At 37.1% G+C, this 25001-nt stretch overlaps 1 protein-coding gene and 1 pseudogene across 1 annotated transcript in view; one reads left to right on the top strand and one right to left on the bottom strand.

Annotated features, from left to right (window-relative positions):
• Positions 1-25001, top strand: part of LOC111140927 (teneurin transmembrane protein 2) — a 934316-nt gene that overhangs the window by 230697 nt on the left and 678618 nt on the right. The gene's annotated exons all lie outside the window — the stretch shown is intronic.
• LOC111140928 lies at positions 5879-6093 on the bottom strand (annotated as a pseudogene).

Genomic DNA, 25001 nt, shown 5'->3' with positions numbered 1-25001 from the left:
TGTCACTTCTATGGTTCCTTGTTCCTAATGTAATAGTTACCTTTACAGGATACCTAAGACCTAAACAAGAATCTCGCAAACCCAGCATTTTCCATGTCTTCAAGATAAAGTTTCTCTGTAATATAATTCCTTCTTTCCTTACTTTTCTTCATACTTTGGACAATTAGAAGCATGTTGTTAACATGGCTGTTCTAGGTTAAATTAAATGATCACTTCTCTGAGATGAAAATAATTATTGATTTTTTTTTTTTTTTAAACCAAGGTATAGAACTTTTAAAATCCAAGTTCAGATGACTTTCCAGTTTCCTTTTTGGCTTGTACCAGTGCCTTTTGGATGTGCCTTTTCAGAAGGTTCCAGGGGTATACAATATAAGTGACTCCTATTGATACTCTAACCACTCAGTTATATACATCACTGAATAAGTTTAAGACATACATCACGATGGTTGATTTACATATATTCTGAAATGATGACCATAATAGTTTCAGCTACTTCCATCTTCTCATATAGATGCAATATAGAGAAAAGAAAAAAGAAAAGAAAAAAAAATCTCTCCTTGTAAAGAGAACTCTTAGGATTTACTCTGTTAACAACTTTCCTATATATCACACAGTAGTGTTAGCTATAATCACCATGCTGTACATTACATCCCCAGTACTCATTTATCTTATATCTGGAAGTTTGCACCTTTTGACCACCTTCCTCCAATTCTTCTTCCCCCCTTCCCCCCCTTCTTCCCCCTACCCCCACTCCTGCCTCTGGTAACCATTAATCTGATCTCTTTTTCTATGATTTTTTATGATTTTCTTTTAGATTATACATATAAATGAGAACATACAGTATTTATCTTTGACTTATTTCATTATTTCACTTAATGCCTTCAAGTTAGTATTCATGTTGTTACAAATGGTAGAATTTTCCTATTTTTTATTGCTAAGTAATATTCCATTATATATCTGTATCTATATATATGATGACAACTTCTTTATTCATTCACCTATCTGTAGACACTTAAGTTGTTTCTATATCTTGGCTATTATAAATAATGCTGCAGTGAACATGTGGATACAGATAGCTTCTTAAGTTCATGCTTTCCCTACCCTTAGATATATTCCCAGAAGTAGAATTTCTCAGTCATATGGTACTTCATTTTTAATTTTTTGAGGATCCTCCATACTGTTTTCTATAGTGGTTATACCAATTTAAAATCCCACCAGCAATGCACATTTCTCCATAACCACACCAGCATTTGCTTTTATCGCTTGTGTTTTGTTGATGACCATTCTAACAGGCATGATTTGATATCTCTCTGTGGTTTTAATTTGCATTTCCATAATAGCTAGTTATGGTGAGCATCTTTTCATGTATCTGTTGACCTTTTGCACATCTTCTTTGAAGAATTCTATTCAGGTCCTTTGTCCATTTTTTTTTCATTGGGTTATTTGTTTTTTTGCTATTGATTATATGATTTATTTATGTTTTAGACATTAACCTCTTATCAAATATACGGTTCACATATATTGTTCCCATTCTGTGGGCTGTCTTTCATTTTGTTGATGGTTTCTTTTGTGTACAGAAGTTTTTTTAGTTTGATGTAATTCCATTTGTTTATTTTTTATTTTATTCCTTGTGCTTTATGTGTCATATTAAAAAAAATCATTACCAAGACTTATGTTAAGGATATTTCTTCTTATGTTTTCTTCTAGAAGTTTCATGTTTTCAGGTCTTACATTAAACCTTTAATTCATTTGGAGTTAATTTTTGTGAATGGTATGAGATATGGGTCCAGTTTCATTCTTTTACATGTGAATATCCAATTATCCAGCACCATTTATTAAGTGACTTTGTTTTCTCCATTGAATACTCTTGGCTCCCTTGTGAAATACTGTTTGACCATATCTGCTTGGGTTTATTTCTGGACTTTTATTTCTGTTCCTTTGGTCTGTTCATTTTATGTCACTACCATACTGTTCTGATGACTATGGCTTTATAGCATAGCTTAAAATCAAGAAATGTGGTATCTCCTGCTTTGTTCTTTCTCAAGCTTCTCTAGCGATTCAGGATCTTTTGTGGTTCCATATAAATTTTAGTGTTTTTAGTAGTATTGACATTTTAACAATATTAATTTTTCTAATGCATGAACAGGGATATCTTTCCATTTATTTGTCTCTTTTTCTATTTTTCTATTTTTTTTTCTGTCAGTGTCTTATATTTTTCAGTTTAGAGATCTTTCTGTTCTTTAGTTAAATTTATTAATTGGCATTTTATTGTTTTTGCAGCTATAGTAACCACGATTCATTTCTATATTTCTTTTTCATAAATTTTGTTGTTAATGTATAAAATTGCTACTTATATTTGTATATTAATTTTGTATCCTGCAATTTTACTGAATTCACTGGTTGGATCTTACAGTTTTTTGATTGAGTTTTTAGGATTTTCTGTATATAAAACCATGTCACCTGCAAATAGAGACAATTTTATTTCTTTATTTTCAATTATGATATCTTTGATTTTTTTTTTTTTTCATATCCAATTGCTCTTGCTAGGACTTCCAGTATGGTGTTGAATGAGAGAGGTGAGAGTGGGCACCCTTATTTTGTTCCTGATCTTGGAGGAAAAGCTTTCATTCTTTCACCATTGAGTATGGTGTTAGTTGTAGGCTTACCATATATGGGCTTTATTATGTTGCGATATGTTCCTTCTATATCTTATTTATTATGAGTTTTTCTCACAAATGGGTATTAAATTTTGTCAGATGTTCTTTTTTGTATCTATTGAGGTGATGATATTCTATTATTTCATTCTATTAATGTGATATATCATACTGATTGATTTGCACATGTTAAACCATTCTTGAATCTCAGAATGATCCTTTCATGTGCTGCTGAATTCAGTTTACTATTGTTTCATTGTGAATTTTTGCATTTATATTTATCAGGAATATTGGCCTGGTATATAATATAGTTTTCTAGCAGTGTCTTTTTCTGGTTTTGGTATCAGGATAATGTGACCTTGTGAAATGAGTCTGGGAGTGTTCCCTCCTCATTGGGTTTCTTGTTTGTTTTTTGGAATTTTTTTTTGGAAGGGCTTGATAAAGACTGGTATTAATTCTTCTTTAAATATTTGGCAACATTGGGGAGGGTATGTGCTGTCGTGAGTGCTGTGAAGTGTGTAAGCCTGACGATTCATAGACCTGTACCCTTGGGACTAATAATTCATTATATGTTAATAATAAAAAGTAAATAAAAATAAATATTTGGAAAAATTCACCATTGAAGCGATCTGATCTCATTGGAAGATTTTTTTTTTTTTAAGATTTTATTTATTTATTTGACAGACAGAGATCACAAGTAGGCAGAGAAGCAGGCAGAGAGAGAGGAGGAAGCAGGCTCCCCGCTGAGCAGAGAGCCCAATGCGGGGCTCGATCCCAGGACCCTGGGATCATGACCTGAGCCGAAAGCAGAGGCTTTAACCCACTGAGCCACCCAGGCGCCCCTCATTGGAAGATTTTTTGATACTGATTTTTTGATACTGGTTTAATCTTCCTAGTTGTAATTGGCCTATTCAGATATTTTATTTATTTTTCATTTAATCTTGCTAAGTTGTATGTTTCTAAGAATTTTTCATTTCTTCTAGGTTGTTCAGTTTGTTGGTGTATAGTTGTAAGTAGTAGATTCTTATGATCCTTTGAATTTCTCTGTAATCAACTGTAATGTTTCCTTTTTATTTATGATTTTGTTTATTTGAGCCCTTTCTCTTTTTTTTCTTGGTCAGTCTAGGTAAGGGTTCATCAATTTTATCTTTTCAAAGAACCAACTCTTAGTTTGGTTAATATTTAGTTAATTTGCTTTTCTGTTTTCTATTTCATTTATTTCTACTCTATTCTTAATTAATTCCTTTCTTCTGCTAACTTTGGGTTCAATTTGCTGTTCTTTTTCTAGTTCCTTAAGTTATAGAGTTAGCTCTATTTGGTATTGTTCTTGCTTTTTAGTGCAGGCATTTAGCTATGACCTTCCCTCTTGGAACTGCTTTTGCTGCATTCCACAAGTTCTGGTATATTGTGTTTCCATTTCATTTGTCTCAAGAGAAGTTTTTATCTCCCTTTAATTTCTTCTTTGATCAATTTATTATGCAGTAGGGTGTTGTTTAATTTTCACATGTCCAGAGTTTTTCAGTTTCCCTCTTGTTGTTGATTACTAGTTTTATGCCACCACAGTCAGAAAAGATAGTTGGTATGATTTCAGCATTGTTTAATTTGCCAACTTTTGTGACCCAACATATGGCCTGTCCTGGAAAATGTTCCATGTGCACTTGAGAAGAGTGTGTATTGTACTATCATTGGAGAGAATGTTCTGTATATGTCTCATAGGTCTATTCTGTCCATGGGATTGTTCCAGGTTCCCCTCTTTGCTGTTTTTTTGCTCTCCAAGGGTTGCATGAATACAGGCATAGCCCAGAGATATTATAGGTTCAGTTCTAGGCCATAGCAATAAAATGAATATTACAATAAAACAAGTCAAGTGAAGTTTTTGGTTTCCTAATACATATAAAAGTTATGTTTATAATATGTTGTAATCTATTAAGTGTGCAATAGCAGTATGTTTAAAAAAAACTTACATACCTTAATTAAAAAAATACTTTATTACTTAAGAATGCTAACCATCATCTGAGCTTTCAACAAGTCATAATCTTTTTGCTGCTGGATGATCATGCATTGATGTTGATGGTTGTTGACTGATCAGGGCTATGGTTGCTGGATGTCAGAGTGTCTGTGGCAATTTAAAATTAGACAACAGTGAAGTTTGCTGCATTGATTGACTCTTCCTTTCATGAGTGATTTCTCTGTAGCATGCAATGCTGTTTGATCATATTTTACCCACAGTAGAACTTCTTTCAAAATTGGAGTCAGTCCTCTCAAACCTGTCTTTGCTTTATCAACTAAGTTTGTGTGATATCTAAATGCTTTATTGTCACTTTAACAATTTCCACAGTATCTTCAACAATAGATGCCATCTCAAGAAACACTTCCTTTGTTCATTCGTAAGAAGCAACTCCTCATCCGTTCAAGTTTTATCTTGAGGGAGCAGCAATTCTGTCACATCTTCAGGCTCCACTTCCAGTTCTAGTTCTCCTGCTGTTTCTGCCACATCTGCAGTTACTTCTTCCACTTAAGTTGTGAACCCTTCAAAGTCATCCACAAGGGTCAAAATCAGCTTCTTCCAAACTTCAGTTCATGTTGATATTTTGACCTCCTCCCATGAATCACATACATCCTTTTTTTTTTTTTTAAATGGGAGTCATCTTATTTTATTATTACTAATGTAAGCATTTGATGCCAAAGGGACAAAGGTAATTCAACCAACTCAGAATGTTTGCAAGTACATGAAATTGCCATTTTATTGTAGTCTTCTATCACTGTAGCTCAAATGCATTTCTCTACAACTACTCCAGCATAACTCCTTTGGAATTATGTCAGTCATCCTTAACATGTGCCTCTGCCAAGTACTCTGAATCTAAAATAAACAGAATTTTAATGATTAACCTTTTAAAAATTATTTCTTAATAAAGTCATCAGGTGACGGTTGGGACCGTAAATTTCCAAGGAAACTTTGCTGAAATGTTTCTTCTAATATGGTAGTTATAAATTAGAATATTCAAAAAACAAGGGTAGAGCAAAGTACAAGAAAAGCTTCAGCAGCGTAAGCCTCCCATAGCCCTAAACCTCCGAGAGAAGCAAGGCAAAGTACCTTTCCTACAAATTAAGTGAGTTTCCAGTATTTCCATGTAGTTGAGCTTTCAGAGACAGAAACTCATGACATATCATTAATACACACACACACACACACACACATACATACTATCTTGGCTCTGGTTGTATTAATGATGCCTGAAGAGTTTAATACCCATCCAGGTCCAAAGGTGGAGAAACATATAAAATAGCATGGTAATCAGCCTGAGCAGACTGTAGAAGCACAGGCTGGTTGTGCTGGTGCAGCCTGTGGGAAGTTTTCTTCCACAGAGGCTGGATAGAACAGTCCTGCTAAAGAGACCAACAGAATAAGGGCAGTCAAAGTAGTAAGAGACAGAAACATTCTTCTCCCCCACTTATTACCTGCCATTCTGACTTTTTAAAAGGTAACTGGTATTTTGAAAATTTAGTTCTGTGTATTGTGGGTTTTTTTGTTTTTTGTCTCTTTTTTTTAGAGAGAGAGCTCTAGCTGTAGAGGAAGAAGGAAAGTGAGAATCTTAAGCAGGCTCCACACCCAGCATGGAGCCCAGTAGGGGGCTCAATCTCACAACCTTGAGATCATGATCCTGAGATCATGACTGTGCTGAAATCAAGAGTCAGATGCCTAATCGAATGAGCTACCCAAGTGCCCCTGTTGTTGTTGCTTTTAAGTATGATCCAGCACTATTCCATTTTTTTCTTCTTATTTTAAAGTGTCATCCTAGTTGCCTGAGGTATATTAGGAATCCCATCAATAATTGGAGAGGCTATTTTCCAACTCCTCATTAATCAACTCATTTGCCAATGCTTCATATCTGAGCACTTTCTTGGAGAGCCGGCACACCAGGAATTCGAGCAGTGCCTGGTCGAAGGCATGGGGCAGGTCGCCCATCCTCTCACTCTTATCTGCCATCCACTGCCACCCCGACACATGAAGGCACCTATGGGTGGGCAATCATGGAGCGGCACATGTGTGCCCCACAGTGCTGAGGTGGGAGCCAGCTGCACGCTCCATCAGCATGGTCTGGGTGCCTGTAACCTCACTGCCTGGTGCTCTCAGCCAGCCCCAGTGCTTCAAACACAGGTATTCTTAATGGCATCCAGAATGATGGAATCCTTTCCAAAATGTTTTCGATTGACTTTGCTCAGATCCATCAGAGGAATCACTATGGCAGCTATAGCCTTACAAAATGTATTTCTTAAATAATAAGACTTGAAATTTGAAATTTCCCCTTGATCCATGGGCTACACAATGGATGTTGTGTCAGCAGGCATGAAAAGAACATTAATTTCATTGTACATCGCCATCACGGCTCTTGGGTGACCAATTGCATTGTCAATGAGTGGTAATATTTTGAAAGGAATCTTTTTCTCTGAGTAGCAGGCCTCAATGGTGGGCTTAAGATATTCAGGAAACCAAATGGTAAACAGATGTGCTGTCACCGAGGCTTTGTTGTTTCCTGTAAAGCACAGGCAGGGTAGATTTATCATAATTCTTAAGGACCTTTGGATTTTCTGAATGGTAAATGAGCACTGACTTCAACTTAAAGTCGCCAACTACTTTAGCCCCTAACAAGAGAGCCAATCTGTCCTTTGAGGCTTTGAAGCCAGGCATTGACTTCTCTCTAGCTATGAAAGTTCTAGATGGCATCTTCCTCCAAGAATAGGCTGTTTCACCCACATTGAAAATCTGTTGTTTAGTGTCGCTGCCTTCGTTCCTCATCTCATCTTGGCTACGTCTTCTGGAGAACTTGCTGCAGCTTCTACATCAGCACTTGCTTTCTCACCTTGCACTTTTATGTTAAGGACATGGCTTCTTTCTTTAAACCTCATGAACCAACCTCTGCCAGCTTCACGCTTTTCTTCTGCAGCTTCCTTACCTCTGTCAGCCTGCATACAGTTAAAGAAAGTTGGGGCCTTGCTCTGGATTAGGCTTTGTCTTGAGAGAATATTGCGGCTGCTTTGATCTTCCATCCAGACCACTCACTAAAACTTTCTGCACATCAGCAACAAGGCAGTTTCACTTTCTTATCATTCATGTGTTCACTCGAGTAGCACTTTTAATTGCCTTCAAGAATTTTCCCTTTGCATCCGCAACTTAAGGGTTGTGCATAAGAGGCCCAGCTTTTGGCCTGTCTTGGCTTTTGATGTGCCTTCCTCACTATGCTTAATCATCTCTAGCTGGAAATGTGTGACTCTTCCTTCTACTTGAACACTTACAGGCCATTGTAGGATTATTAATTAATTTCAATATTGTGTCTCAGGGAATAGGGAAGCCCAAGGGTGGGAGAGAGAGAGGGAGAAGGAGGGAATGGCTGTTCAGTGGAATAGTCAGAACGCAGAGTATGTATTAAGTTTACCATCTCATACAGGCATGGTTTGTGGTGCCCCAAAACAATTATAATAGTAACATCAAAGATCCCTGATCACAGATCACCACAAAAAGTATAATAATGAAAATATTTGAAATATTACAAGAATCACCAAAATGTGAAGCAGATACCATTGGGAAAATGGTGCCAATAGACTTGCTTAATGCAGAGTGGCCACAGCCTATGATTCCTTAAAAGCAAAACAAACGGGGCACCTGGGTGGCTCAGTGGGTTAAAGCCTCTGCCTTCAGCTCAGGTCATGATCCCAGGGTTCTGGGATCGAGCCCCACATCGGGCTCTCTGCCCAGCAGGGAACCTGCTTCCTTTCCTCTCTCTCTGCCTGCCTCTCAGCCTACTTGTGATCTGTCTGTCAAATAAATAAATAAAATATTTAAAAAAAAAAAAGCAAAACAAACAAACAAACAAAAGCAGTATCTGCGAAGTACAATAAAGCCAGGTATGCCTTTATGCGACCTGGGGGAATTGAGGCTGAGAAACAAGGAGAAGTCCGGCAGAGGTGGTCACAGTGATGATCCTTAGAGGACGTCTAAACCCTGCTTGTAGAAAAGCCAAAGTCACAAGTGAGAAAACAGTGCTAAGGAGAAGGTACAGAACATGAAGATGCTGAGTGAAGACTGAGGTTAAAGCAGAAGAATTGGATAGCAATGTGGCTCGGAAGCCCAACCTCTTTATGGTTGTTAGGAAGCTTGGCCAAGGAGAAAAGTGAGCCTGAAATCTACCGCCTGATCCTCTTGCCCAGCAGTTTGCTTCCAACATGAAGGGACACCTTTTTCTTTTTAGTATATAGTTTCCTTCTGGGCTAGTAATGGGCCTGGACAGAGTAAGGTCTGAATCCTGCCTGGTTGTTGGACCATATGCTCTCATACCCAAAGACCCTAAGCCTAAGTCTCTTAACCTGCCAAATAGGATAATGATAGTGCCTACCTGGGCTTATTCTGCAGTTTAATAGAATTGGCAAGCTTAAGAATGTTTACCACAATGATTAGAACGTAGCTACAAATAAATTATTATCACTACCACAAACACCCTAAAGCCAGCAACATGTACTGTCTGTACAGAGCTATTTAGAACTCATGGAAAAGACCTTGAAGGCAAACCTAACTTTCCTTCATAAAGATCAGGTGTCACCAAACTTTTACTATGAAGTGCCAAAAAATAAATATTTAAGGCTCTGTGGGCCATAATGTCTCTTTCACATAGTCTTTTATTTTCTTTTAAAACAATACTTTAAGAGTGGGGGAAACAAATACTTAGCTGTGGGCTATACAAAATGATTTGCAGACTCGATTTGGCCCATGAGCTCTAGTTTAATGACTCCTGATAATGATAAAATGTGAGAAAGGACAGAGGTCTATGAGGTTGGAAATTTGGGGTACATGTGATTTTAACATGGATCCAGGCAAGAGATAGAACTCATCAGTTACTTGACCTATGACTTCAGACCAGCCCCTGTAGTTGGTTGAAGCATAGACTTTCAGCTGTCTGTTTGGCTCAAGATCAAATGCCCGGCACATCACAGTGGTCAGCATGCTATATGTGCTAAGCAAATACTTTTAAGGGAATGGATTGAAAGGATTTAAAGTTTTCTGAGCTGGGTTTCTTCATCTGTAAAATGAAGACCACAGTGTTGTCAGAAATAAATGAGATACTTCATAAAGTATATGCATTACAGCATCACTTCCGCCTGCCAATGTGTGCTTAACTATCATTTCAAATTAGTGTATCAGTAGTTCAATTATGTGAAATAAAAAATTAAACGTTCTAAGGATAGGTTGACTAAAAGTAGAGAAACAGGAGTCTCATCCATCAGGAAAAGTCTGGTTTTCTCAGAATGATGATTCTTCTTCTTTTTGAAAAACAAACAAATGAACAACAACAACAAAAAACAAGACCTTATGAAAAGGCTACCACATTCTACCTCTGACATTGAGTGAGGAGTTGTGTAAACTCCCATGACTCTTGTCCTCGTCCATCTTCCTGGGCACATTGCAAAGATTAAAATCATAGGTGATCCTTGGGGAAATGTGTAATTATAACCCAGGTGGGTTTCATTAGGATGGAATGTAAGAGGATGGAGATTACAAATGAAATAGATTTCACTAAGGAATGGGATATATTTGGACATCAGGCAATTGACATAGTGACATACCTCCTTCTTATACCTGCAGAAAAATAAATGGTGGTAACAAAACCATGATGATATCTGAACTATAAAACAAGCAGTCAGCTGACACTTTAAGGAAGGAGTAAATCTTTTCAAAAGTTTCAGAGTGTAGGATTCTGTAGGTAATGAAGAGTTTCCCATGAAGAAACAATACTTACAGTCCAAGCTTGTCATTCTATGTCTTAGTTACCTCATCAGCAAAATGGAACAATTGGACCTAACCTAGTTAGTGGCATAGATTTTTTTTTTTCAAATTACTTCCAAGTGAGTATCAATGAATCTCTGATATTTTTTTAAGACACCAAATAATATAGGTAAATGAAAAACAAATTTGAGACTACGTAGATAGTTTGGAAGGTGATTTTTAATAATTGAGACATATTTATCCTCTATTTTTGAAATAAGGCTCAGAACTCAGCTGGAATTACAAGTCTCATCAGGTACTTTGAACTTGATACAATTTAAATAGGCTTGTTTGAGCAAGGTACAGAACGTTATGCATTTCCCAGGTTCAGCCAGTCGGCCTGCTGGATTGACTGGTGATGTCTTGATTGGGTATGATTCCCCTTGACTCATTTCTCTGTTGTTGGTAATTAAAAGCTGTCTAGTTTTATTCTCATTTAATCATAAGTGAAAGGGTAATGTCTGCCAGACTTTTCCCATTCGTTCGGTGTTTGCAACACGGCAGAGCCTTGAGATCATTATGAATTTTAAGCTGAAGATTCTTATAACTGAGTATCAATGCAGATGGTGTATTGGTGTTTTGCATCTGGGAGCTGATAATCAATCTCCAAGCTAATTGGAATACAATTCCCTGGTGCAAATGGATAAATTGCCATAGATGACCTTATCCTCTCATTCCAGCTTTGAAAAACAGACACTTCTGTGAGTAGGCAGAAAACATTGTCTGTCAACTGACGTTCCCACAGGTCTCTGGGACTAGTACAAATTCCTAATTTTATGCCCGCAGGAGAACTCTTATTGAAGAAGCAGGATTCAAAATGATAGTTGGCTTCTCTCTAGTCTCGGTATGTTTTGTTCTGGTTCTTGGAGCTTTTCCTTCATTATGATTTTAATCATCTTGATCAGCATTATTATAATCACAAAATGTCAGCCTAAGAAAACGATAATCTCATCGTCATTATGTTTCAATGTCACCTTTGTCAACTTGTGCTTAGCTATCATTTCAAATTACTGTATCAATGCTGTAATTAGATATAATTTGTGATATGACCAGCATTCACAGGTGAGTGGTTTTTCAAAAGATCCCACACCAACTGAAATAGTTTATTATTATAGGTCTTTTCTTTCAGAACCAAATATGTTTAATGTAGGCTTTCACTTGAGAAATATTCCAAATAAAAATGTTACATTTTATGAATACAACATGACTTAATATTTATGACTTGAATATTACAGACTATGTGTGTGAAATTGGAAGCACTGAAACCTCTATCCCGTTCTCTACAGTTTTTTTTGTTGTTGTTGTTTTTTCTTTTTCTTTTTTTTTAACGAAGATGGCATAAGGAGGTTTCTTAGGATTGTCCTCATGCATGCAACTAATGAAATTCAAATGTCTCTCTTTTACTAGTCAAATTCCTTATTGAAATTGACCATTCTATAATGATTTTTATTATTTCATTGCACAGAATCATAGGTTTAAGATATTTTCCATTCTATTAAGTTCTCTTTTAAACCAAGATGAGATTAGGGCGTAAGAGAGGAAGAGAGGTGATGATTTGGAGAAAGATTTTCTACTTTCCCTTATGGGAAGAAGTAGTCAGGTTAAACAGTAGGACTGGTTGATTGAGCATAAAAGTGATTCATGAAATATGACATCTCTTTAACATTGAGGGAAAAAATGCTTTCCTTCATTGAGTGCTTTCTCCATATGCAAAATATTGACACATCCCTATTATATCAAACAAAAGCCTTCGTTCAGAGAGATAATTTTATAGAGTGGCTGGTATCATGTGATCTTATTAATATTTATGAAATATGATAATAATATGGAAAAGGGGGAACTGGAATACAGCCCTATCTTCCTAGACCCTATTCATTTCAGCTTCAAAATGTTTTTTCATTTCACACATCAGACACTAATTAGCAAATATCTAATTAGTGTTAGAAGATTAATCGCTCATGGGAGTTGTTGAGGCTTTGAGCTTTCATGCATGCAAAAGCAGTACCACTTTAGGTGCATTTGTTAAGGTACAGTAACTTTAAATGACACAACTTTTATTTTTCTTGGAAAAAATTTCAAATTACAGCAATGGAGTAAATTTAGACTCAAGTAAAAGGAGAGCAAGGAATACACAATTGAAAAAATAAAAAATGAGGGCACTGAGAACCACACTTTCAATCCAAGCACCACATGTTAGGCAAGAGTGTACTCCGTTTTAGGCACTCTGAGGAGGTACCCCCAGGAGTCAGAGAATGAAAAACTGTAGCCCCTGACTTCCAGATTCTTAGGGAATTGAAGAAAGGATTTGTAGACTAAGGCCCCTGGACCAAATTTAGCCAGCCAATTAGTTTTATGTGGCTGTAAACTAAAAATGGGTTTTACAGGTACGCCTAGGTGGCTCGGTGGGTTAAGCCTCTGCCTTTGGCTCAGGTCATGATCTCAGAATGCCGGGATCAAGCCCTGCATCGGGCTCTCTGCTCAGCGGAGCCTGCTTCCCCCCTCTCTCTGCCTGCTGCTCTGCCTACTTGTGATCTCTCGCTCTCTGTCAAGTTAATAAATAAGACCTTTTTAAAAATGTTTTTACATTTTTAAGTTATCGAAAAAAATGAAAGAAGAATATTTCATGATACATGAAAATTAAATGAAATTCAAATTTCAATGTCCACTAAAATAAGTTTCATTGGAATATAGCCATGTTTACTCACGTACGTAGTGTCTGGCTGCTTTCACCTACAACAGCAGAGTTCAGTACTTGCAACAGAGACCATATGGCCCTCAGAGACTAAAAATATTTACTCTCTGCCCCTTTGTAGAAAAAAAAATGTGCCCACCCAGAATTAAAAGCTAAATATTTAGATATAATAGAGTCGTTTTTAGAGTCAAGTAAACTAACACTACTTCTGTAATTTGTTAGCTTGGGTGACTTTGGGTAGAGGATTTAAAATTTGTAACCCTCAGTTTATAATACAGGAATTATGAATCTCTTAAAAAAATGTATGAAAACTGAGGCTTTGAAGAATTAAATAGGATTACTTAAATAAAGTTTCCCACTTGGTACTTGACTCATGGTAGATAATCCATAAAGTTTACTCCCCTGGCCCCCATTGCCTCTGATATAAAAAAATAAAGCTAGATTTCTGTTAGTCCTCCTCATCCTCCTTAAGAAGGTTTCTAAATGGAAGGGTGAATGGCCCAGGAGGGGAATAGTACTATTTTTCACCCACTTATGAGTAAGATGGAAAAGGGGATAGATACTAAACTAAAATGATTTCACTGGAGATTTTCTGCTCTAATATTGTGGTACATTATCCCCATCTTGTCCCTGAATGCCCTCAAGCATCAATTCCTTCTTCTAATAAAACCTGAAGGAAGGAAGTAGCCTGGAAGAATTTATTGTTAATGTAAGTTCCAATGATGTCGTTCTTATTTTTTTACTCATAAAAATCTCTGTTTATACCAAATTCCTATTTACAATTCATGGCTGTCAGATCTTTCATTTAAGTATACACATATTAAATTTATTGACTGTATCCTGTGGAGTTAATGATGGGTAACTCATTAAATGCCACAGGGAGCCTATCTTCTATAACTAAGACTTTTTTTTTCCCCCAGAGGGTGAGGTGTTTTGGGGGAGGAGGATTTGGGGTAAATTAAAAACTTTAGAAATTACTCTCTAAACTGAAAAAATCTCTGTGTTTTAGAGCAGCAGGAATTTTAATAACACACACACACACAGTCATTGAAGTTTAGTTATGTAAATAGTAAGATTGGCTTTTAGAATCAATATATCTACATTGAAATCTGACCATAATTCAAATTGATTCATATGTTCTTGTGAAACAAGACTGCAAAGTACTAAAGGCATTTCAAGTGAAGTTTAAACTGAGGATATAATGGCTTCCCTTTCATCTCTCTGAAGGTTGTGGGCAACATTAATACATTTTCTCTGAAACCCTGTGCATTAGCAAAATATTTTGAAATTATATTGATTTTAGATGACTGATATATAAGTCAATAATTTGAGGAATAGGATCAGACTCACATATACCATATAATCACTTGTCACGATATAGAAATAGGAATTACTTCTGATGATTGCTATACTGGGGAGAGGGGAGAGGAAAAGCTGGTGTTCTGGAATAACCCCCACATTACTCACAGGTTGTTCTGTGTACTCGATGTGCCCACTCAGTCTCGAGGTGCTCTGGGAAGTGCACAAGTTTTGTTTAGGGAGAGTGACAGCAGGGGGCTTGAGGTGGGGTGGGATGGCACAGCAGTAGTGAGCCAGTGAGCCAGAACCCTTAAACTTTCTCAGCAAAGGGTTTTTTACACCATTTCTTAAAAGCCCAGGAGAGAAGGAAGAAGGAAAGTGATTATAACTGCAAATAGAGGAAAGAAGTCGTAAAGAGTGCTCTTTATATCAAAGAGAAGGTGTTCCCAACCAAGCAGGTGATTTAACACATTTTTCAAGAGCTTTTCTATTTATGAACTCTGTGAAGGTTTGTAAACATTGTCTGGGCCCCCGGGAACTTACCATCAGGTCTTTCCTTGGCGTCTGTAGACCTCTAAACCATTTCAGTAAGAACCACCAGGAGTGAGGGTAGTTATTTTAAAAAATGCATATTACTGGGTCCTTGTCTGCCTCCATGGAATCTCTGAGGGGTCAAGCTCTGCAATCTGAGTATCAGTGAGCTTCTCAGTGGATTCTTAAGCACCTTAACATTTGGGGAAAATGTCTCTGGGTCATTGTCAAACAGGATAAAAGTAGTTAATTCTTCTGCTTATGTTTTGCATTTTCTTTACCTATTTCCTACATACATAAAGCCATCTCTGTTGTTTTGTTTCCACCCAAGCAAGAACTTTATCCCTGCCTCTCATTATATTCTCTGGTTTTCTTTCTGTTAACCATAAATGGCTTTGCAGTCAAAACTTAAAAGATGTTATAAAACCAGTAATAAGTGAGGAGCCAGCCATATAAGATGCCAGAAAAACTTGGTGTCACAGTTATTTCTTGCTGTGTACCAAACCACCCCATAACTCAGGAGCAGGTGGGGTCAACCAAGTAGATCTTCTGCTGAATTTACCTGGGGTCAGTCACATGACTAGAATAACCTCAGGGCCTAAGTGGAGGCTGGTTGATCTGGGGCAGTGATTTTCAAAGTGTGGTCACTGGACCAGCACCATTAGCGTCCGCTGGGAAGTCATCAGAAATGAACATCCTCAGACACCATCCCAGGACTACTGAGTCAAAAACTAGGAGTGGGTTTCAGCAATCTGTCTTAATAAATCCTCTAGATGATTCCAAAGCACACTCAAGATTAAGAACTCTTATATAGGGAACATAAGATAAGAGGGACTGTTTCTGTTCCAAGTGGACTCATCCTCCCACAGGGTGGCCTGAGCCTCTGTAAGTGGTTGGCACCACGTTCCAGAAGGATGAAAACAGAAGCTGAAATGCCTTTTGAGGCCTAGACACAGAAGCTGTCCAGTGTTGTTTGTGATATATTCTATCAGGTAAAGCAGACTACAAAGCCAGCCCAAATTCAAGGGGAAGGAAAATTAACTCCACTTCCTATTAAGAGGAATAACAAAATCACAAGGCAAAGAGTTATGGATACAGAAGCAGGAATATCTGTTTTGGCCATCTTTGCATACAATCTACCATATTAAGTAACAATTTAATAGACCTAATACCATATTATCAATAAGATTCCCCAACATTATCCTAAAGGATTTTTTTTCTTCTGTGCAAAATAGAATGTCAATTGTGTAAGTTTCATTGGGTGGACATAACAAAATAACTGGGTGGCTTAAAAAACAGAAATGTAGTTTTTCACAATTCTGGAATCTAGAAGTCCAAAGTCAAGGTGTCAATAGTACCATGCTCCCTCTGAAACCTGTAGCGGGGAATCCTTCCTTGCCTCTTCCTAGCTTCTGGTGGTTTGCTGACAATGCTCACTTCAAGGACATGCTCCCAGATATCATTTGTATAATTGACTATGTTTTATAATTTTTGAATCAAGGAATAACTCTACTAAGAAGAGGAGTAGCGTTCAAAGAGCTTAATTCACCTTTTAATTTACTACATGGTTGTATATATTTGGCCCTTTAGCGTATAAAGATACATAAGTGTTTCGTGATTTAGTGATCTTGACATAGAGCCCAGGAGAGAATGCCAGCACAAAATGTGATACTTATGTATGTTATGATGGAAAAGCCACAGAAGACAGTATCTTCCTGAGCTGTGCATTTTAAAGTATCCTATTACATAGCACGAAAATTAGTGATACCATTTAGAATAATAATACCAGAGGCATATTTAAAATATCATGTTATGGCTTGGAGATATTGATAGCTGCAATGGAATATATGTAGTGGCAATTGTGTAAAAGGAAGGTTTTATATCATCGTCCCTGGCACTCTTCAGAGATGGTTTTATTCTATTATCTTTGTATAACGAGACTTTGGATTTTAGAACATGCAAACCTGTCTAACCATGTGTATTTATATATAAAATACATATCCATATATCTATATATATAAGATATTTATAATATATAAATATGTATATCTGTATCTATGTATTAATTCATTCACTTATTCATTTATCCATCAGTCATCCTTTCATTAAACAAATGTAGACTGAATGCCTACTGGGGAATCAGAAATAATGAAATAATAATGAAATATTGTTTTGCCCTCACCTCCTGAAGCAGATATTAGAAAGGGAGATATAAAATTTAAAAAACATAATAAATATGCAGCATAAAATACAATTCAGGCAGCCAAATGTGGTATGAAGGAATGTACATGTAATCGGGTGATAAAATTAACATTTATTCAAATAATTTAAGGCGTATTTAAAAGCATATTTTATAAAGTTCTGTCCTTCAATATAGTAACATCTAAATATCTAGTCTGTCATGACCAAGAATGATACAGTCTTTGTTCAGTGCCCCTTTGCAAGTTATTGGGGATATTTTCTAACTGTTGTTGATGGAGTTTAACAAGTAAGCTGGTTGGGACAGTTGACATGTGTGAAGAGCACGGATTTGGATCCTAAGAAACCTGGGTTTGATCTGAGGCTTGGTAGCGTGGTTATCTACTGTCTCTGTCTATAGTGTAAGTGTCTTCATTAACTGAAGATAGTGCCTGATTCTTAGGTTGTCCTAAAGCTTACATGACATGACATAGCTGACACCGCCAGCATTATCTTCAGCAAGTAAGTGCTTAACATATACTTTTACATGTGTTTCATTTTCCTCTATAACTTCATTCGAACAATTTGGTCTTCTTGATAATCTTTGAAAATGGCCACTGAAAAATAGTCTTAGGAGGTCAGATCAAAGATCCCCTTCTCTCAAATGATATCATTCAAGCACTTGGTATACTCTGAAAATCCAACATTGAAAACATGGTCTTGTTGGATAAACAAATTTCCTACAAGAGTTAATTGCTCTCCTACTCAGATAAAGAAAACAACCATAGTTAATTTTTACATCTTCAAAAACATGTGATTTTCCAATGACGTGTTATATGTCAAATACAATAAAAGGGCGTTAACAAAAACCACTTACACTAAAATCTGATTCATACTTTCACATAATATTTATGTTTTTCTACTTTTATGGGTGCATCCAAAATTTGTGAATCTTTAAAAATCCCTCTTTAAATACCCTGCATTAAGACTGTATTTTATCTTCCTGGTTTGGGTACAATAATCTTAATTGTATCTGCTGGACATGCTGCTGGACAAGGCTCCCTTTTGTACCCTCCATGTGTAAATTATTACCACACTTGTAGTCTTGATAGGTCATACATACCAACAACACCAATAATCTTGGTAGTGAACAACTTGGTACTGTCATGTAGGACGCATCTCCAAGTATAATAATAATTATTTACAATGATATAAGCTTTAGAAAAAAGTTACTTGATACCAAATATGAAGTTGTTCATTCAATGTTCAGAACAATTCCATGAGTTAGCAAGTGTTATCAGCATTTTGCAGATGAGCAGTATAAGACCATGAGAAATTCAGTAGCTTACCCAAATACATAGGTAAGAAAGTGGGGAGACAGAGACCTGAACCCCATTATTCTTCTTCCAGCATCTTTTTGGCTTCATCAGCTTGTAGTACAGACTACCTGATGGAGAACACATGGGGCTAAGTGATTCATGTCACTTGCTGTAGAGCTAGACCTGAATGTTCTCTATTTTTTTTTTTTTTTTAATATCAGAACCTACTGCCTGGCTTTTTAAATTCTTCTATTGTGTGTCTTCTGGAATTATCTCCTCTAAATATCATGATCTGCCCAGGAACTGTACAGTGTGAACTTTATACTGCTAAAGTTTCAATCCCTGACCGAAAAGGAAATCTTTATTCAAGAAATGGATCCTAGTGCCTCTGTTAACTCAGAGCTCCCCTAGATGACTAACACTAAATCTTTGCTAACTGCTGAACTGAACAGTTAAGAGGTTGCACAGAAGGTAAATATTCTCTGAGATATAAGCCTAAATTAGGAAGGAACAGGTAGGATTGATCACGAATGGGTGCCTACATTTGATAGTCTCATGATTTAGGTGTCCTACAGAGAGGTGTTGGCAGGGACTCCAGTTAAAAAAGGGAGGGGTCGCTCTTGGAGGCAGAAGTAGTGACAACTAAGCATCTGATATTCCATGGTCCCTTGGCTTTCTTCCACACTCAAAGACTGAACTAATCTCTCTGTCAACTCCAGTGTGGTAATTTACAACTTAACACTCTTAGGCCATATTTCTATCCCCTTCCCCATAATTGACACCTCAATCATCATGCTGGCCTCCTCTCCTGGGTAATCTGGGTACAGAGGCTCCACCTATCTCACCTTCAAAGAGGCAGTCACATCAACTGCACTTGATACATTCGTATCGTGTCAGTCCAAAGCACGGGGTCATCTGAACGGGACTTAGACTTGAGATCCACTTATTTTGGTAGACCAGCATCTGTCTGGCGGTGGGCACCAAATTGGAGTATTTGCTCTTCAGGATCCATGAGGAGCAGTGGCATAAGGAGGAAGAATGGTTTTGATAATATAAATGCTTCTCAGCCACATATAATTTTTGGAAATATTTTGAAATATTTACCTTAGATTTACTTTTCTTTTTTATTGTAAAGATTCATGCCAAAGTACATAAACCATGTTGGCTATGAATGTGGAGCCACACAATAAATTGTAGAGCAATCAGGGACTTTAGAATTTATATAATTTAACCTTCTCTTTACAGGTGTGTAAACTGAGGCCTGGAGAGGTTATATGCCTAGTTCAAGGTCACATGGCTAACTGATTGTAGTTTCTTATAGCATTCCCTAAGACCCAAAGATGTGGAACTATACACTAAACTCGTTTTCTCTTTACACTTTTAATTACTTCTATTTCTCTGTTTTATCATATCCCAACATATTCTTCAATCCTTCCAATTAAAGGGATGAGGGGAAAGGTGGAGACAAGGATAGGAGCAAGAATACATTAGCATATATTAAGATAATTTACACCAAATCAAAAACTTACATTCAATTCATCAGGGCACTTTCCCAGAGCAAATCACAGAATTTTCCCCTAAGTAATTATAAAACAGGTTAAAGGAATAAGGACCCTGGTCATTCATTGATTCCTGATTTTTATTCCCAGACTTATCACTCCCCTGGATGAGAGGTTTGAGAGAAAAGATACATTTGTAAAATGACTAGAATAATTTTACCCACCTCAGGGATTCGGTGAGTGTTTAATACCATAAAGGGCTCGGAGATAGTCAGATGAAAGGTGCTTTAGAAGGCAGACATGATTACTGGATTAGAATTTCAGAGAGTGAGAAAGGAATCTTTTGTGTTGACAGGTTTTTTTCTTATTCCTTTTGCAGTCCGATAGTGGTTTAAATTTTTTTTTCCTGCCAATTTTTTCAATTTCAGATCATGTCCTTGACTTGGTACAGCTCTCATGAGAGGGAATGCATGTTGGTGGAAACTGTCTACCTCCTTTTTGGTAATTTTTTTTCCAATATGCATTTTAGCCCCCTTGAATGTGCAGGGCTAGTTTTCCTCATTTCCTATGGTTGTGATGTTTACAAAGTAAAATAGAATTACCTGGGGACAGTGTTCTCTCACTCAGTATCTATTACGTGTCACAGAGGCACACACGCACGCACATCTACACACATATAAGCACACACCTCCCTGTATTGAATTGTTTGGAGACCAGCCCAATTTTGTTTCATTCTCCAAAGGCTGCCATCATATCATTAATCTCTCTCAGCCCTTAAAAATGGCCTTTTGCCATATTCTGTCAGAAAACAAGACATAGGCCATTTACTTTAAATACCTAAAAATAAAAATGCTGAATCAAATGGTCTCTCTCACACTCTCACACTCACACACACACACAAGCTATCTAATGTATTTTCGATTGTTCAACGTATCTGTGCATTGGGTAGGGAGGAGCAATAGAATTTGCAGTTTATTGAGAGTGAAATGTTTTATTACATCGGTTGTAAAATGTTCTTTGCTATTAAAGTAAGGAGTGCTAATTAATAATCCTGCAGAATTGTAGAGCTGCCTTTGAACTGCAAAAATAAATTCTTAATCCTTCGTAGTGGAATTCTCCTCTTCCTTTCTCTCTCCCTCCCTCCTTTTATGTCTTCCACTCTCCTTTCTAGAAATATTTATCACAACAGGAACTGTGCAAGGGCCTGTATTTATAGTGGTATTTGAATTCAGCCAATCATACTAGAATAACCTTATGGATTCTACCAAGGAATGAGTATCAACCTATCTTTTGGTGTGAAAAGACTGAGGATAACACCGATTCAAAATCTATAAGCTTTGTTTTACTTTACATAGGATATTTCCCCTATGAGTCATGAGCATTGTGTCTAGTACACTTGAACTTTACAAAGCTTATGAAGATATCTGTGGCCTAAAACTGAAGTGTATTAGCTCCAAAAGGAAAGTAAAATGACAAAATCCAAATTAAGTTTAATTAAATATCTACTGAATACCAAATTTAGCATTATGTCAACGGATGAACTGCTACCCAAGTTAACTTTCATGCACTTATATGTAAATTAGATATTCATATAACTCTTAAGTATTTATTTATATATACTTGATATATAATATATATTTATATATAGACCTGGAGGGCTAGGGCTTTTTGCCAAGACGCATTCTAGGAACAATTATGTCTCGAAGCATCCTTTTTCAAAAAAGGACTTTCTTTTTCAGGCACCCTCACGGTAATGGAAAACTAGATTTGAAGTGTATGTGTCATATATTTGCAAAAAGAACTAGTTACCAGTTACCAGTTTGGGGGCGGGGATTATTTTCCCATACACAGTAACTTTGTGATGTGTTAGCTGTTTTTGCAGTGTGAATACATTTCTCCCTGCTTTCTCATTCCACTAAAAAGTTACTTGGAACTGACTTTTGTTCCATTATACCTCGGTGCATTCATGGACTCCTCCTTCAAAACTATTGCCAGGTGTTAGCATCTTCCCTGAGTAATTTCAGGCATTTTCCTTTGAATGAAAATGGCTCACTTGGAAGGTTGTGAAAGGCATATCCATGTGGAATTGAGAGGATTTTGTGTTGCGATGTGGTGAGAAGACTTGCCAGAAATTGCCCGTTTCAGGCTGATGATGCAAAACTAGACATCTGTTAAATTAACATCTACCTAACGTTTTGCCTTCAGTCAAATGCATTTTTTTTTTAAAATTAAATCTCTCCCACTCTCTCCCGCTTTCTTTTTTTTCCACTGTCAAAACAATCTGTCACAAGATATTTAATTTCTGTGTAATGGGTTACTTAAAGAAACCAGCATATGGCGCAGTGTAAGTACCTAGCTACAAGTGACAGGCAGTGGTGCACACTGCTGGTTTGCTCTTCTCCTGAAGCGTATTTGCACCCGGCATCGATTTTATTATGGTGCTGGATTCCCTCGGCTTTGATTTACATTATTGTCAGAGTCTCTCACAACTCTTGCCTTGCAGAATTAGAATATCATATAAATACTCTTGTTCCGCCATGGAGTCAGAAAGCGCTTTCTATTTTGGTTAAGTGATGGTCAGTGTATGGCTATAACCATTTGGGGGAGGGAGAAAGGGTTACCTCATTATGCACAAAGATTGACACACCCCTGCTTGTGTGCAAACACTTGTTAGTAGCCCCACGCCGATGTGTAGCCTGTTTCCTGTAGAGGGGCCAATCTTGGACACAGTGACAATACTTGAAACATCATGTCAAACAAGGGCATCCCTGTGATGCTGGTGATTTCTACACAGTGGAGAACCTTCTGATATAGTGGAGTTGCCCTATGTGAGGGAAGAATCTAAAGTCACTATCACCATGGAGAGCAAAGATGAAGCATGATCAAAATTGCCTATAAAAATCCCTCGAGCCATCCATGAGGTATAAATGGTTGGGTGGGTAACTCCTTGTATAGTAGTGCATGGGCATTTACATGTGGTAGAGTGTAGAGTGCTTATTAATTCAGCAAATAGTGTTTACTATGCGCCAGGCACTTTCCCAGGCCCTGGGAATGAGATGTGAGCAAGAAAGACAAGATTTCTGCTCTCAGTCTGCTCCTATTCCCATGAGAAAAATCTAATAAATACCTAAGAAGTAAGCAAATTATAAAGTTTTGGACAATTTTATCTATCTATCAGTCTAACCTATCTGTAAGCAATAAACTTATGTATAAATATATATCTTTTATAATAAACTAATAAATGAATCCATAAGCAGAACATAAGTTTACAGATTATTTTATCTGCCTGTAAGAATGAAATCTCTCGATGGGGAGCTATAGATATAAATAATATCTAAATTAACACATAAAATATAAGCTTACAGATTAGTTCATCTATCTATCTGTCTGTCCATCTCTGTTTCCTCTCTTTCTCTCTCTATTTCACCAAAGGCCAGTCACTAATTTTGTACAAGGTAATGGTTACACAAACTTACTCTATTGTGTACCTTCTCTGAAAGGAAAAATGTTTATTTCTATGAAATTTGAAAGGTCCCCAGCTTGTTCTTTATCAGAACTACTAATCACAACCTCTGGGGAGCTGGTTTAAAAGTGAGGCCTCCTAAGGGGGTTTTGACCTCTGGGCCATTGGTAAGGAAATAGGAGGTTGGGTTAAATCTTCTTGAAGCAAAGTCCATACCAGCTCCATGGTGATTACTATCTGATTGTTCATTCACTGAAATGCTATGTTGGGCGTTTTCTTGGGAGAAAAAGCATGATATAATACCTGCAATAAATTACTTTAGCTTATTACTTACTAATTCAAATTCTCAAGTGCCCTAGAATGTATCTCTAGGTCATTTTTAGTGGAAAGTTATCGTAAATAAATGTGCCAGGCAAGGTGACAAAATCCTTGTTCCACCTGCACCAAACAGGTTGGGATAGCTGTGTGATTAATCAGAACATGATGAAGTCCTAAAGAGCAAGCAGCAGATAGACTGAAGTATACATTGGGCATAGCCAAACAGTATTTCTTTTTAGTTCAACAAGAAATATCAATGGTCACACTTGAAATTATTTTCAAGATTTATAATTCTTTCACTTAATTTTTATGTGATTCTCCAGAGCCTCTCCTATCAGTCTCTGGTTAGAAAGCACTGGTTAGACAAGACACTGATTGTTAATTACAAAGGACAAACTGATGGCCACCAGAGTGGAGGTGGGTTGGGGAGATGGGTGAGATAAGTGATGGGAATGAAGGAGCGCACTTGTGATGAGCACTGGACCAGGTACGGAAGTGTTAAATCACTACCTTGTACATCTGAAGCTCTTATAACACTGTATGTTAAGTAACAGGAATTAAAAATAAAAACTTAAGGAAAAAAAAAACACTGGTTAGAAATCCATCCTATTTAGCTAAAGCTGAATGCCACTGAGATTATTAAAAACCAAAAACAGACTCTTATCTCTTTATCCCTCATGAGATAAGGGCGGGGGCGGGGGGCATGTGAATATTGTACAGAACCCATTGGCCTCCTAGCCTTGCAGCCTATTCGTGGTGGCGGAGTTCACTGCTTTAGGCATCCAAGATGACCTGCATGTTCCATTAATGTCTATTGTACATAGGACTGAGATTTCTTCTGGTACTGCCTTTAGGGAGATCAAAACTGACAGAGAAATAGGAAAATTATAAATTTAAACGCCCTAATAGCATAGCTCCTTGTGGTGTCCTGATATTCATTTGCTGAATATTTAGTAAATACGGGCTAGTTGCCAAACACTATAACAGATGCTGGTGTGCAATGGTAAGTTACTGAATGAGTGAGTGAATAAATGAATGAATGAGAGAGATGTGGGTTCCTGTTCCACGGACCAGAATTACATTCTAGTAGTGACATTAATCAAAAAAGCAACAAATAAAAATATCAAAACAAGCTGAGGAGAAATGCTTTGAGAGATAGAAACACGATTTTAGGGAACACATATCCAAGGAAACTGATCACATTTGATGGGATCGGAGATTCCTCCAAGGAG

This window comes from Enhydra lutris, unplaced genomic scaffold, assembly GCF_002288905.1.
Source record: "Enhydra lutris kenyoni isolate GAN:26980312 unplaced genomic scaffold, ASM228890v2 scaffoldscaffold5, whole genome shotgun sequence".
Lineage (NCBI taxonomy): Eukaryota > Metazoa > Chordata > Mammalia > Carnivora > Mustelidae > Enhydra > Enhydra lutris.
Note: the sequence above shows the minus strand (reverse complement) of the source record. Positions and strands in the feature narration are given on the sequence as shown.